This window comes from Lathyrus oleraceus, chromosome 5 (assembly GCF_024323335.1).
Source record: "Lathyrus oleraceus cultivar Zhongwan6 chromosome 5, CAAS_Psat_ZW6_1.0, whole genome shotgun sequence".
Lineage (NCBI taxonomy): Eukaryota > Viridiplantae > Streptophyta > Magnoliopsida > Fabales > Fabaceae > Lathyrus > Lathyrus oleraceus.
Genome location: NC_066583.1, coordinates 490,132,235 through 490,145,051, shown reverse-complemented (window position 1 = coordinate 490,145,051; position 12,817 = coordinate 490,132,235). Strand labels below are relative to the sequence as shown.

At 35.7% G+C, this 12,817-nt stretch overlaps 1 pseudogene; it reads left to right on the top strand.

The window, feature by feature from the left end:
• The first annotated feature begins 7,724 nt into the window (after window positions 1–7,724).
• LOC127085656 (putative disease resistance RPP13-like protein 1) lies at window positions 7,725–12,261 on the top strand (annotated as a pseudogene).
• The last annotated feature ends 556 nt before the right edge of the window (window positions 12,262–12,817 follow it).

The following is a 12,817-nucleotide window of genomic DNA, read 5'->3' as shown; positions in this document are numbered from 1 at the left end:
GTTAAAGGCATGGCTTGTTAGGAGCGCGCTTGAATCTCAAAATCATATGTGGAAACAAAATAACAAATAGGGTTAGTATGAGATCAAGTCAAGTGAGAATAATACAACAAGTGTAAACATGTTCAAAGATCTAAATCAATTCAAGTGGCAATGGATTAATAAATGACAAGTGTCACACCCCAAATTTTACCCCTAGATTTCATAATCATTTTCATCCTAGACATCATTCATGCATAGCTAACCTCAAGATCAAGATATGCCTGGTTAGTTTCATATGTGAATTATGGTTTCCCTCAAAGAGCTCAAAGGATTGATCAGTCAATGTTTTGGATTGATAATCAATGAATCAAGTTCTCATACATTCAAGAGATATCTCTCCATCAACAAATAAGGGTATTATGGCCTAATCACAAGTGCATCGAGCTTCACTTTCATCTGGTTCACTAATTAGGGTTTCTCAACAACATTCAATTTCATCTGAGAATTTTGATCAAGGCATGATCTCAAGCCTTGAGACATAACTTAACACACTAAAGTACATATTAGGGCCCATCCATGATGTTCAATTGGCTCAAGAGTTTGAATTCATTGAAGATCAAGAAATTCAAATTCATCTGATACACAATAAATGCACTACAAAGTCAAACCTTTGACTTTTGAGATTTATGATCAAATATGAACTTCTCAAGTTAAATTTCATGAGTATATGCTTAATTTATGAATTTGATCAAGAAAAATCAAGATAAATGAGGTTACTTGCAAAAAGGGCAATCTTGAAAACATTGAAAATTTCACAAAGTATCCAAATTTCATGTTCAAGTGCACTACTTTCTCAAGCCATAACTTCCAATCCGAGCAGTCATTGTTTTTTCTCCAAAGCTCAAATTAAATCTCTTGTTCCATACTTCAACTTTGTCCTAGAGGGTTGATTCCCTAGAAGTGCAAGGATTTTGAGTTATGAGGCTATAAAGTTGGTGTCTCAAGTTGAAACATTTAAAAAAATTCAAGTCAGCTTTTGATCCCTAAAAAGTGATAAACTTTACAGCCAGTTTTCATCATGATCCACTTTGATTCAGAAAAAACTCAAAACATGAAAGTTGTAGAGCATGTCTGGGGCTTTTTAAAAAGTACAAGTACATTTTTTTCCGTGCATGGGCCACGAGTTTCGAAAATGGGAAGTTAGGGTTCCAAACTTGAATTTCAAGTCATATTCATGATGAATTTTTAGAGGAAAACCATTTCAAATGTGAAAATCTCTTAATTGCGAACCAAGAACAATCTCTGAATCGCGTTCAATTCCTCATCAAATCAAACTCCAAACCGAAACGGCGTTCTTCTTGTGCGTGAGAAGAGGAAGAAGCGACTTACCCGATCTGACGCAAACCCCGGGTGACTCCTCTTGGACTTTCCTCTTTGTGTATGCTTCTGTTTGAATTTATTGGAAAAATTTCCTTCTCCTGTTTCTGTTTTTGATCTTCTGTTAAAGATTTCTTCTTATTCAATTTCGTTTTTGTTTCCCTGTTGTGTGCCCCTGCAGAATCGTTGTGAAACTTTTGCTATGGGTTCTTGGTTGTGAGTGTTGTGATTGAGGGTTGTTAAAAGTTAGTTGTTCTGTTAGGTTAGTTAATAGGTTGATTAGTTGAATGTGTTGTTAGTAATGTCAGTTGTGAACTGTTGTTGAAATTCTAACAGTCTGTTTCTGTTAATGTTAATGTTGAGCTGTTATGACTTGGATGAAACCATGCTATACTTTGTGAGTGAAATTTAAATGTGATGCAAATTTTTTTGGTTATGCCTGAAATAGCTATTCTAGATTGACTGCAGATTTATGGCTATCCTGCAGCTTGGTCATATGGTGCAGAACAATTGCTTATAGTCCTGACTTAGGTGTGTGTGTAAGAGCTTGAATAAGTAAATGCCATTGTGTGCCCTGTGAAAATTAGAGATAGGTTATATGAATCCGGAATTCATTTGCCATGGTTTCATGAATAACAACATTTGCAGATATTATGCAAATTTAAAATATGGATAAATCTGATACAGGATATGCATGTAACTCATTAGCTATTTGCTTGTTGATTGTATTTTGCATGCATGATGTATGGGCTTGCTGATGTTGTTGTCCTTCCTAGTACTTTCGCACCATATCGCCCTATGAAAGTTTCTTACTACCATAATCTCATGGCTGCATAAGGTTGTTAAAATGAGCATTGTCTACGAACCAAATTACATTCCTCTTTCTGTTGAAGTTAAGGAGCAACTTTTATATGCAATTGAAGAGGTTGTGAAGTTGAATATTAGTCTTGTGAATGTAATTTTTGTTGTAATTTTGGAATATAAATGGTTTTGGATTGGCCATGGATTTTTTATTGGATTTGGACTTGGCTATTTTTGTAATGTAAAGTTTATGTTGAATTTGATGTATGGTTGTAATTTGAAATTAAAATGTAATAGTATATGTATGGTATTCGGGAAACCATGAATGAATCTAGAAATTGCATTGTAATGAAATGATTGTATTGAATTGGTTTAAATGAAAATGGAAATTGAATGGTTCATGCTTGGAATTGAAGGGTTTATTTGTACATGAAAATGGAAAGTATAATGGTTGTAATGTGACATAATGGTTGAATGTATGAATTTGGTTTTAAAAAGGGAAAATGGCATAAACAATGCAAAATAGTTTATGTGTGTAATGAAATAATGGATTGATGGAAAAAAATTAATGAACAAAGGTTTGAAATTTGAAAAAAGTGTAGGTCCAAAGGTTGGTCCAAAAGGCGGTCCATTTGTTGGTCTGACCTAGAAACGGACCAAGAAATGGACCTAGTCAACAGTTGAGCAAAAGTCAACTATAACAAAAATTATCAAATATATATTTTTTATTTTCTCATCTCTAAATCTGTTTTTGAAAGTTAACTTATCAAATGAATTTTTAATTTTCTCGTTTCTAAAATAGTTTTGAAATGTTATTTTACCAAACAAATTTTTTATTTGTTCTCTTCTTAAAAACACTTTTCTAAAATAAATTTATAAAACATAATTTAAAAAGTAAAAAGCAAAACTCTTTCAAACAGACCCTAAGTGTTTGGATGTGATCTTTTCTTATGTGATACTTCCTTCGTCGCAAATTATAAGACCATTTGCACTTTTTACGTGAAATTTAAAGAATTGAAAGAAGAAATAATAATAAATAATAGAGAGTATGTTGGTAAAAAAATCATTAATGTTATATTAAAATTGTAAAGTGATTTATAATTTGGGACAAATACTTTTGACAAATAACTTATAATTTGGGACTAAGGGAATTAGTGTTTATGTGGTACTATTTGTATGAGTGACTCTTTCCTCAAATTCCTTTTCAGATCTGAATACAAATTGTAAGATGTGTCGGCACATGTTGTGGTTGAATGCATATGGGGTGGGAGGGATGAAACAAAGTCTTCATCGACTCTTATGCATCAATAACAAAACCCTTTTCCACTAGGAAAAGTTATCTATATTAGCAAACAAGTCTATAATAATATCTATTTGTATATCACGTCTTGCGGCAAAGTAGTTAAAATCTAAATGATGGATACTTATTAATGGTTGACCTATAACTTATATTTACCGGCATCTTCTTTTTGGTTTCAAATACTCGATTTTTTTAAAAAAAATAACCATGTTTTTCAATTTAATTACCAATATAATTAATTTTTCAAAATAAATACCAAAATAACCAGCTTTTTTAACTGATGCGCCAGTTGAACTGGCGCATCCAATAAACCCTAAAAGGAGACGCCAACTCCATTGACGCATACTCCCTATTCCATTGCATGTAGACGCCATGGTAACTGGCGCATGCATGCGTCCTTTAGTAAATACGCCCATACATCTGGCGCATGCATGTGCTTGTGTGTGTGACACCTAGGGCTTTGACGCACGCATTTCATGGTTCATCTATAAATAAAATTCACATCTCCTGTATTTTGCACACTACTTCTTACCCTCAAACCCCATTTTCTTTCATTCTACTTCAATCACCTTCAATTTTGTTTTCTTTAATCATGTTTGAATACATTCACAAGAGAAATATGGATTTAATCTTTTCAGCAGTCGTATCGCCGATAAAGATTCGACTTTGGAATATAGATTCGTTAGAACGTCTTAATCAGACGTTGGACCGTTGGTTAGAAGGAGAAATTGCAGATGGTGAAAGGATTAGAAGTATTCAATGGCTTGAGTCCATCTTCAACCAAAATGGAGAAGTGCATGAATGAATGTATATTAAGACTGACAGAGACGTTCGCAGGATGGTGCATAATATGTTCAAAGTTGTTTTGATGGTTATAATCGCTTAGTTATAGTAATGGTATTTTAATTGTTGTAGTTGTTTGTGTTGTTGTTTATGTGCTACTTGTTTCTTGATTGTGTTGTATTTTTGTGTGATGGTATTTCCTCACAAAGTTATCATATGATATAAAATTTGTTTTTTATATATTACAAAAGAGGTACATGTAAAATTATCTTATTGTGCTCGTTCCAACACTATGACAGTTAGTACGATTGTGACCTGACTGACGATATGAACTATATTCGAAGCATTTTATTCGTCGTATCCATTTCGGTTCGAATACGGGTGTTGTTTGGGCGACCCTTTTTCTTTCTTCGCATAACTTCATCGTTCCAGAGAATGTCGCCTTGATATTTTGGCCAGTAATCCTCTTTTGCAACTATTGAAAAACTAATTTTGTAAATATTGTATATGCTTATGACTTTGTAAACATCAAATAGTAAGTAGGATGGGTCCCTTCGAACCTTTGAACATGCCGCAATGACACGGGAGCAGGGCGTACGAAAGACTTGTAACTTTCCGCAGTCGCACCAACCTCTATCTAGTTCCACTATGTATTGTTCCATCGGCATGCCTTCATTGTGATCCATGGACTCAGCAACATTATACCAACCTTTAGTACGGTCAAACACCGTGACTATGTATGTGTTTTCTTTGGCAGTTTCGTGTCTAATGAGTTTCATTGAAGCATCACTGAACAACTACCCAGATTGCAACATTGAACTCCATTTGGAACGTCTGGTCTCAAACAGCGCCCCTAGCCTGAAATATGTTGTTTGCACTAAAGTGGTTATAGGTAGGTTTCAGATGCCTTTGAAGACAGAGTTCATTGATTCCACGAGATTTGTTGTCATGTGGCCCCAACGTTGACCTTTGTCGTATTCCCTAGTCCACTTCTCCAATGGAATATTGTCGATCCACCGTACTGTATCTGCGTTTAACAATCTGATGTCTTTGCGGTAGTGTTTGAAAGAAGGTTCTGATAATGCGTAATCTGCATTGAGAACCTTCTTCCGCAACATTTTATCTTTGATCTCCCGCATAAAATTCTAAGCGATATGTCTAATGCAGAAGACATGCGTCGACGGAGGATCCTGCCAGCCATTATCAATATTTTTGTATGCATTGACTATTGAAGGGTGTCGGTCAGAGATCAAACATAAGTTAGGTTAAGGAGCAACAAAGTTTAAAACTTTACAATATAATTAATTAGACTTTATATTACAATTAACTGTAAATAATATTTTTCAATTGTTTTTTATCTAGGTGGTCAGTTAGAGGGATGAACTAAAATAGGTGTCAGAAACACACTATAATAGTCTATCGCAATCTATTGGATCACATTGGACCAGTCGATATAATACTCCTACACAACTCTATTTTGATTTAAAAGTAATTATCAAATTATTTATCATCTAATCATGTTGTATTGTTCTACACTTTATCTGGAGGCCATATCTGGGTCTTGATCATCCGGTTATCCATGATGATGATATAGTTTGGACAGCAAAAACACCAATTATCTAGTTTACTACTGTGGAGATGCACTAGAGTGACCGGGTAAAACTGGAATTCGATCTGCAGCAACAAATTCCAGAACCTCCGACATGTTTGGGAGATTGGTATAAAAAACGAGTCGATGTCTAATGGGATTATTCCGACTGGAGAGACTTCGCAAAAGAGATGTGTTGTCATTGGAGGAATCGACGATAACACATCTTAAACGAACCAGATATACAGGGTGCTAGACCAAATCAACAGTATATGGCATGGTTTAGGTCGGTTACAACGCAACAATTTGTGTCTGAGCCAAGGTATTTGATTGATCCACGCCAACTAGCTTTGTCATCATACGCCCAACAACAAGTCCCCGTCCAAGAACAATGTCAAACCACCCAAACCCAACAACCAACCTCACATCATCACCCTACCAGATACACCCAACCTCGCAACTCACTCATGCCACACACCCAACCTCAAAACCAAGAATTAAACCCTACCCACCAACAACCATACACATCCACTACAACAATCTATAACCCAGATGATTCATACAATTCAGGCCATCGTAGCCTCCCACCAATGATCATCCAAACATCTCATCACCACAACACCCAACCATTGTTTAACTATAGTACACCTCAGGAACCATCGATTCGTTTCCAAAACGATTCAATGTCCCAATTCGGGCAACTATACCGCCCACAATTCACCCAACCATATCGACCCAACTACGACAATATGGGCACCAAACTCAATTACGGAAGCGTCGTTGGCGAGAATCCCCTAGCTATTGGGAACAAATGATGACGCATCTATCAAATATCGTTGGACCTTCCACCAGACATTCACACCAGCCACCATTGGATCATGTCAGTACTCAATGACCCCAAACACCTCAGGAAAATCGTGGGAGACCTCGAAGACAGACTAACGCACCTGGATGTGAAACAGGGGACGTTTCAATCTGGCCAGTCATTGAATTTCTTGTCAATTCTATGGAATTTTTATTATAACATTAATATAATTTTTAGTTTCAATATTTTTTTCTTTAATTGTAAAATTAACATTTAAAATTAAAAAAAAAATTAAAGGTGCATGCGTCAGATGCATTGGCGCATACACTATGTAGTGCATGTATGCGTCAATGCATGTGACACCACACATGCATGCGCCAAGAGGCATGACGCCTACATGCATGGCCATTGGGAGAATGTTCCAACTCCAATGACGCCTCCTCTTAAGCTTCAATGGATGCGCATCAGTTAGTAAATGTGGTTATTTTCGTTTTTTTTTAAATTGTTATTTAGGGATTTAATTTAAAAAACATGGTTATTTTAAAAAAAAAAATCCAAATACTCCCTCCGTCCTATAATACAAATTAAAAAAATAATAATGAAAAGAGAGAATAATATTTTTATGAAAGTACCCTTATCAGAATTTGATTTTTATTATAAGTCGTTTTTTATTCTTCACATATATTAAGAAATATAATAATTATAATTTAAAAAAATATGAAAGATAATAAATATTATTGGAAAAACAAATTAAGATAATTAAAAAAAAATAATAAATATTTAAGAATATAATATTAGTAATTCTTTCATATTATAAAACCACTTATATTTTAAATAAGTCATTTATTGTAGGACAAATAAAGTATTTTTTTTTATTAATAAAGATGAATGGAGAGAATCCATTTAATTTTAAAGCAAACAAGTTTCAAAAGCATTGTCTATGCAAAGTGTACCAAATTGGTCAAAATAACAACATATTGATTTCAGTACAGCTAGTAGCTTTAATGCTCATTTTTCACAATCACCTCTCACCACATTGTACCCACATGGACCATATGTAACTTATATCAATAACTATTCCTTTGCATCAATTATTATTCACATGGCGGTTTATTCACATTCAACAAAACCATTGAAATCCACAAAACCCGAATTTTTTATTGGTTAAATCAGTATTCACATGTCTGTTTATTCACATTCAAGAAAACCATTGACATATCATTCTTTGGTCTCCATTCACATAGATCTTGATTTCCTTCAATTTTTTGCTAATACAAAATGGCTGCAACTATGATTGGAAGTGCTTTCCTCTCTGCAACTGTTCAAACCTTAGTTCAGAAACTTGCTTCCAAAGAGTTTCTTGATTACTTCAAAGAAACCAAGTTCGATGACTCACTCTTGGAACAGTTAGGACAAACACTACTCACTATTCAACCTGTGCTAGATGCTGCAGAGGAGAAGCAGATCAACACTCCTTCTGTCAAACAATGGCTTGATGGCTTGAAAGATGCTCTCTACGATGCTGAAGATCTGCTCAACCAAATTAGCTATGATTCACTTCAATGCCAGATGGAGAACACGCAAGCTGCAAGCAAAACTAAACAGGTCTGGAACTTCTTTTTTTCTCCTTCTACAAATAACTATGAAGAGATCAATTCCCAAATGAAAAAAATGTGCTTAAACCTCAAACATTTTGCTGAAAATAAAGATATCATTAGTTTGCAAACTAAAAGTGTCGGAGTTTCTCGTAGAACACCTTCAACTCCTATGTTCAATGAATCTGTCATGGTTGGTAGGAAAGATGACAAAGACAAAGTAATGAACATGTTGCTATCACAAAGCAATACTAGCCAGAACAATATGGGCGTAGTTGCAATTGTAGGCATGGGAGGTATCGGAAAAACAACACTTGCACAACTTGCTTACAATGATGAAAAAGTTGAACATCACTTTGATCTCAAAGCATGGGCTTGTGTATCGGAGGATTTTGATGTTTTTAGAGTAACCAAAGCTCTCCTTGAATCTGTCACTTCAAAAACATGGAATGACAGTAATCTTGATATTCTTCGAGTTGAGTTAAAGAAAAATTTGAGGGACAAAAAATTTTTCATTGTGTTGGATGACTTATGGAATGAAAGTTATTCTGATTGGGATGAACTTGCATCTCCGTTGATATATGGAAAAAATGGAAGCAGAATGATCATCACAACACGCGACAAAAAAGTGGCAGATGTTGCACGCACATTTCCTATTTTTTAATTAGATCCTCTATCCCATGAAGACAGTTGGTTTTTACTCTCCAAACATGCATTTGGAAGTGGAGACTTTTCTGAAACTCAACACCGAAACCTAGAACCAATTGGCAGGAAGATTGCCAGAAAGTGTGGTGGATTGCCAATCGCTGCAAAATCACTTGGAGGACTATTGCGTTCGAAAGTAGATACCGAAGAGTGGATTGAAGTTCTGAACAACGACATATGGAACTTACAGAATGATAATATTTTGCCTGCATTGCGCCTGAGTTATCAATATCTTTCCTCTCAATTAAAAAGATGTTTTTCTTATTGCTCTATTTTTCCAAAGGACTATCCACTTGATAGGAAGCAATTGGTTTTGTTGTGGATGGCAGAAGGCTTCCTTGATCATTCTCAAGACAGAAAAACCATGGAAGAAGTAGGTGATGAGTTTTTTGCTGAATTGTTATCCAGATCATTGATTCAACAATTGCATGATAATAATGGAAAACAAATATTTGTCATGCATGACCTTGTTAATGATTTAGCTACTGCTGTATCTGGAAGAAGTTGTTACAGACATGAATTTGGCGCTAAGAGCTATGAAAATGTTCGTCACTTGTCATATAATAAAGAAACATACGACGTTTTCAAGAAGTTTAAGACTTTCGACAAATTCAAACGCTTGAGAAGCTTCCTTGCCATTGGATTTGGATGGGCAGAATATAATTTATCAAGAAACGTGGTCAATTATTTGCTACCCACATTTGAAAGGTTGCGTGTGTTATCGTTGTCAAAATATAGAAACATCACCACGCTACCCGTTACAGTTGGCAATTTAGTGCAGTTGCGCTATCTAGATCTCTCTCGCACGGATATTGCAAGCTTGCCTGACACCATATGCAACCTCTACTACTTGCAAACCTTGATTTTATCTGAGTGCTCAAAACTCTCAGAATTGCCAGAACATGTTGGTAAATTAATTAATTTGCGTCATCTTTATATTGATTGGACAAGCATAACAGAGATGCCAAAGCAAATTGCTGAACTAGAAAACCTTCAAACTCTAAATGTTTTTGTAGTAGGCAAGAAAAATATTGGTTCAACTTTTAGAGAGCTTGAGAAGTTTCCTAATCTACGGGGAGAATTATTCATCAAGAACCTGCAAAATGTCATTGATGTCATGGAGGCAAGTGATACCAACTTGAAGAGCAAAGAACATATTGAGGTATTGACGCTACAGTGGGGCAAGGAAACGGATGACACACTTAATGAAAGAAATGTGCTTGATATGTTACAACCATCTGCAAACCTTAAGATATTAAGCATTGGCTTGTATGGTGGGACACATTTTCCTAGTTGGTTGGGAGATCCATCATTTTTTAACATGGTGTCCCTCTATATTGATGATTGTGTGAATTGCACGACACTTCCACCACTAGGGCAGCTACCTTCTCTCAAGGACTTGCAAATTGGTAGGATGACAATTTTGGAGACAATTGGGCCGCAGTTCTATGGCATGGCAGCAGGAGGTTCCAATTCTTCGTTCCAACCATTTCAATCCCTTGAGAATTTGTTCTTTTTGTTCATGGAAAATTGGAAGGAATGGCATCCTTTTCCAGACAACATGTTTCCTTTTCCTCGTCTGAAAACTCTGAGGTTATTATGGTGTCCCAAATTGAAGGGACATTTACCTAGTCATCTTCCTTCCATAGAAAAGATTGAAATAGACGGTTGTGATCATCTCTTGGCAACACCACCTACTCAACATTGGCTCTCCTCAATAAAAAATATTCGTATTAGGGGAGATTCGAATTCAGAAAGAAATACTGAAAGGACACAATACTCATTGCTCGAGAGTGATTCTCCATGTCTGCTGCAAACAATAGACATATCGAGGTGTCATATGCTAAAATCTGTACCTAAAATGATTATAAACAGCACCTGTCTTCGACGCTTGGATCTCTGTGGTATTAGTTCTCTCAATGCGTTTCCAACAAACGGTTTACCCACTTGTTTGCAATCACTTTGTATCGAAGAATGTGAGAATTTAACATTCCTACCTCCTGAAACGTGGAGCAATTACACATCACTTGTGACTCTTAAATTACAAAAGAGCTGCCGTGCACTTACCTCCTTCCCATTGAATTGTTTTCCCGTGCTCCAAAATCTTTCCATCAGGGAATGTAGGAGTTTGGAATCTATTTTTATTTCAGAAACTTCTTCTTGTAGCTCATCGACCCTCCGATCTTTTGTTGTCAGTGATTGCAAGGAACTTAGATCACTACCTCAACGGATGGACACACTCACCGCTCTTGAATCGATAACTCTATGCATTCTTCCAAATTTGAATTTATCATTATGTGAAGGAGTTTTCCTACCTCCGAATTTACAATCAGTTATAGTTTATTCTGTGAGGATAACAAAGCCGGTAACCGAGTGGGGTCTCCAAGGCCTTTCTCGTGTTCGTTCGGTGGAGATCAGAGGTGATGACATTGTTAAGATGTTGCTCAAGGAGCGTTGTTGCCCATTTCCCTTGTGTCTCTAGAATTCAAAAGACTCTTTGAAATGAAATCCTTAGAAGCAAATGGACTTCGACACCTCTCCTCTCTAGAACGCCTTTACTTTATTGATTGTCCAGAGCTTGTGTCATTGTCAGAAAAAGCCTTTCCCTCCTCGCTGAAAACACTTTATGTCTGGAACTGTCCAAGACTAAACTCATTGCCAGAAAAAGTCTTTCCCTCCTCGCTGAAAACACTTTATTTCTGGAACTGTCCAAGACTAGAGTCATTGCCAGAAGACAGCCTCCCTACCTTTCTTGAGAAACTGACCATTACAAGTTGTCCATTGTTAGAAGAAAGGTATAAACGGAACGAATATTGGTCCAAAATTGCTCACATCCCGGCCATAAAAATAAATGACCAACTCACAATATGAGCCATGACCGTTGAGAAGCCAAGAGAATGAAGAATTCCCATCATGTTTCAGGTATGAATGTTACTTCTTGTTTGTTTTATGTAAAATTATTAATATTGTCAAGTTCCATAGCAATCAAATTAGATTTTTAATTCTTCATGCAAAGGTTTTTAATCAAACTAAGGAAAATTATTAACTAGATTTGTCTGCCATTTCCAGAGTCCAGGTAATTCGGTAATTCAATTGGATGTGTTTGTTCTTGTGGCTGACATTGATTGCTAAAAGACTGAGATGAAAAGGAGACATGAATTTGGTTGCCACAGAAGGTTATTGTGTGTTCTCTTCTCCAACACTGCTACATTTTCTGATGAATGCAGTGCTTAGTTTTTTCTTAATGTACTCTTTCTATCTTAATCATGTGCAATAAATATTTATGTGTTCTCTTTCTATCTTAATCATGTGCAATAATAACCATTTGTTAGTATATTATTGAATTTACCTTTTGAACCATTGCTACAGTGAGTGAGTGTTGCTTTTAACATGACTACAGAATTACATACAATTTAAGAAACAATACAAAAAGATGCATTATGTCTTACTTTATCAGCATCAACAAGGTGACAACACCATTATTCATCTCTTCATTTCCTTTACACCCTCATTAGCAAGATATCTACCAAAACATTCTGATGGTTGAATTGCTTTCAAATACATTCTAGTCAAAGTTAAATTCAAATAATGAGTTAGAGAAAGCATAGCTTCAAAAGCTCCAACACACTCATGGTATAGTTTAGATACTCTTCAACGGAATCAACCTTCCTTGACTCATTGGATCAACACTTTCCATTAAAAGTTTTGCAAAAGCTTTGTTGATGAATGGCAAGAGACAAAAACAGCTTTGAAACCATGACAAAGGCAAAGTTCCTTCTTAGACGAGAGCAACTGATCTACAGGGGTTAGGGGTTGAATAGATCGTCAATTAAAAATTCAGTTTTAAAAATATTTTTTATGGTTATGCAAAAGCGATTCCGGAT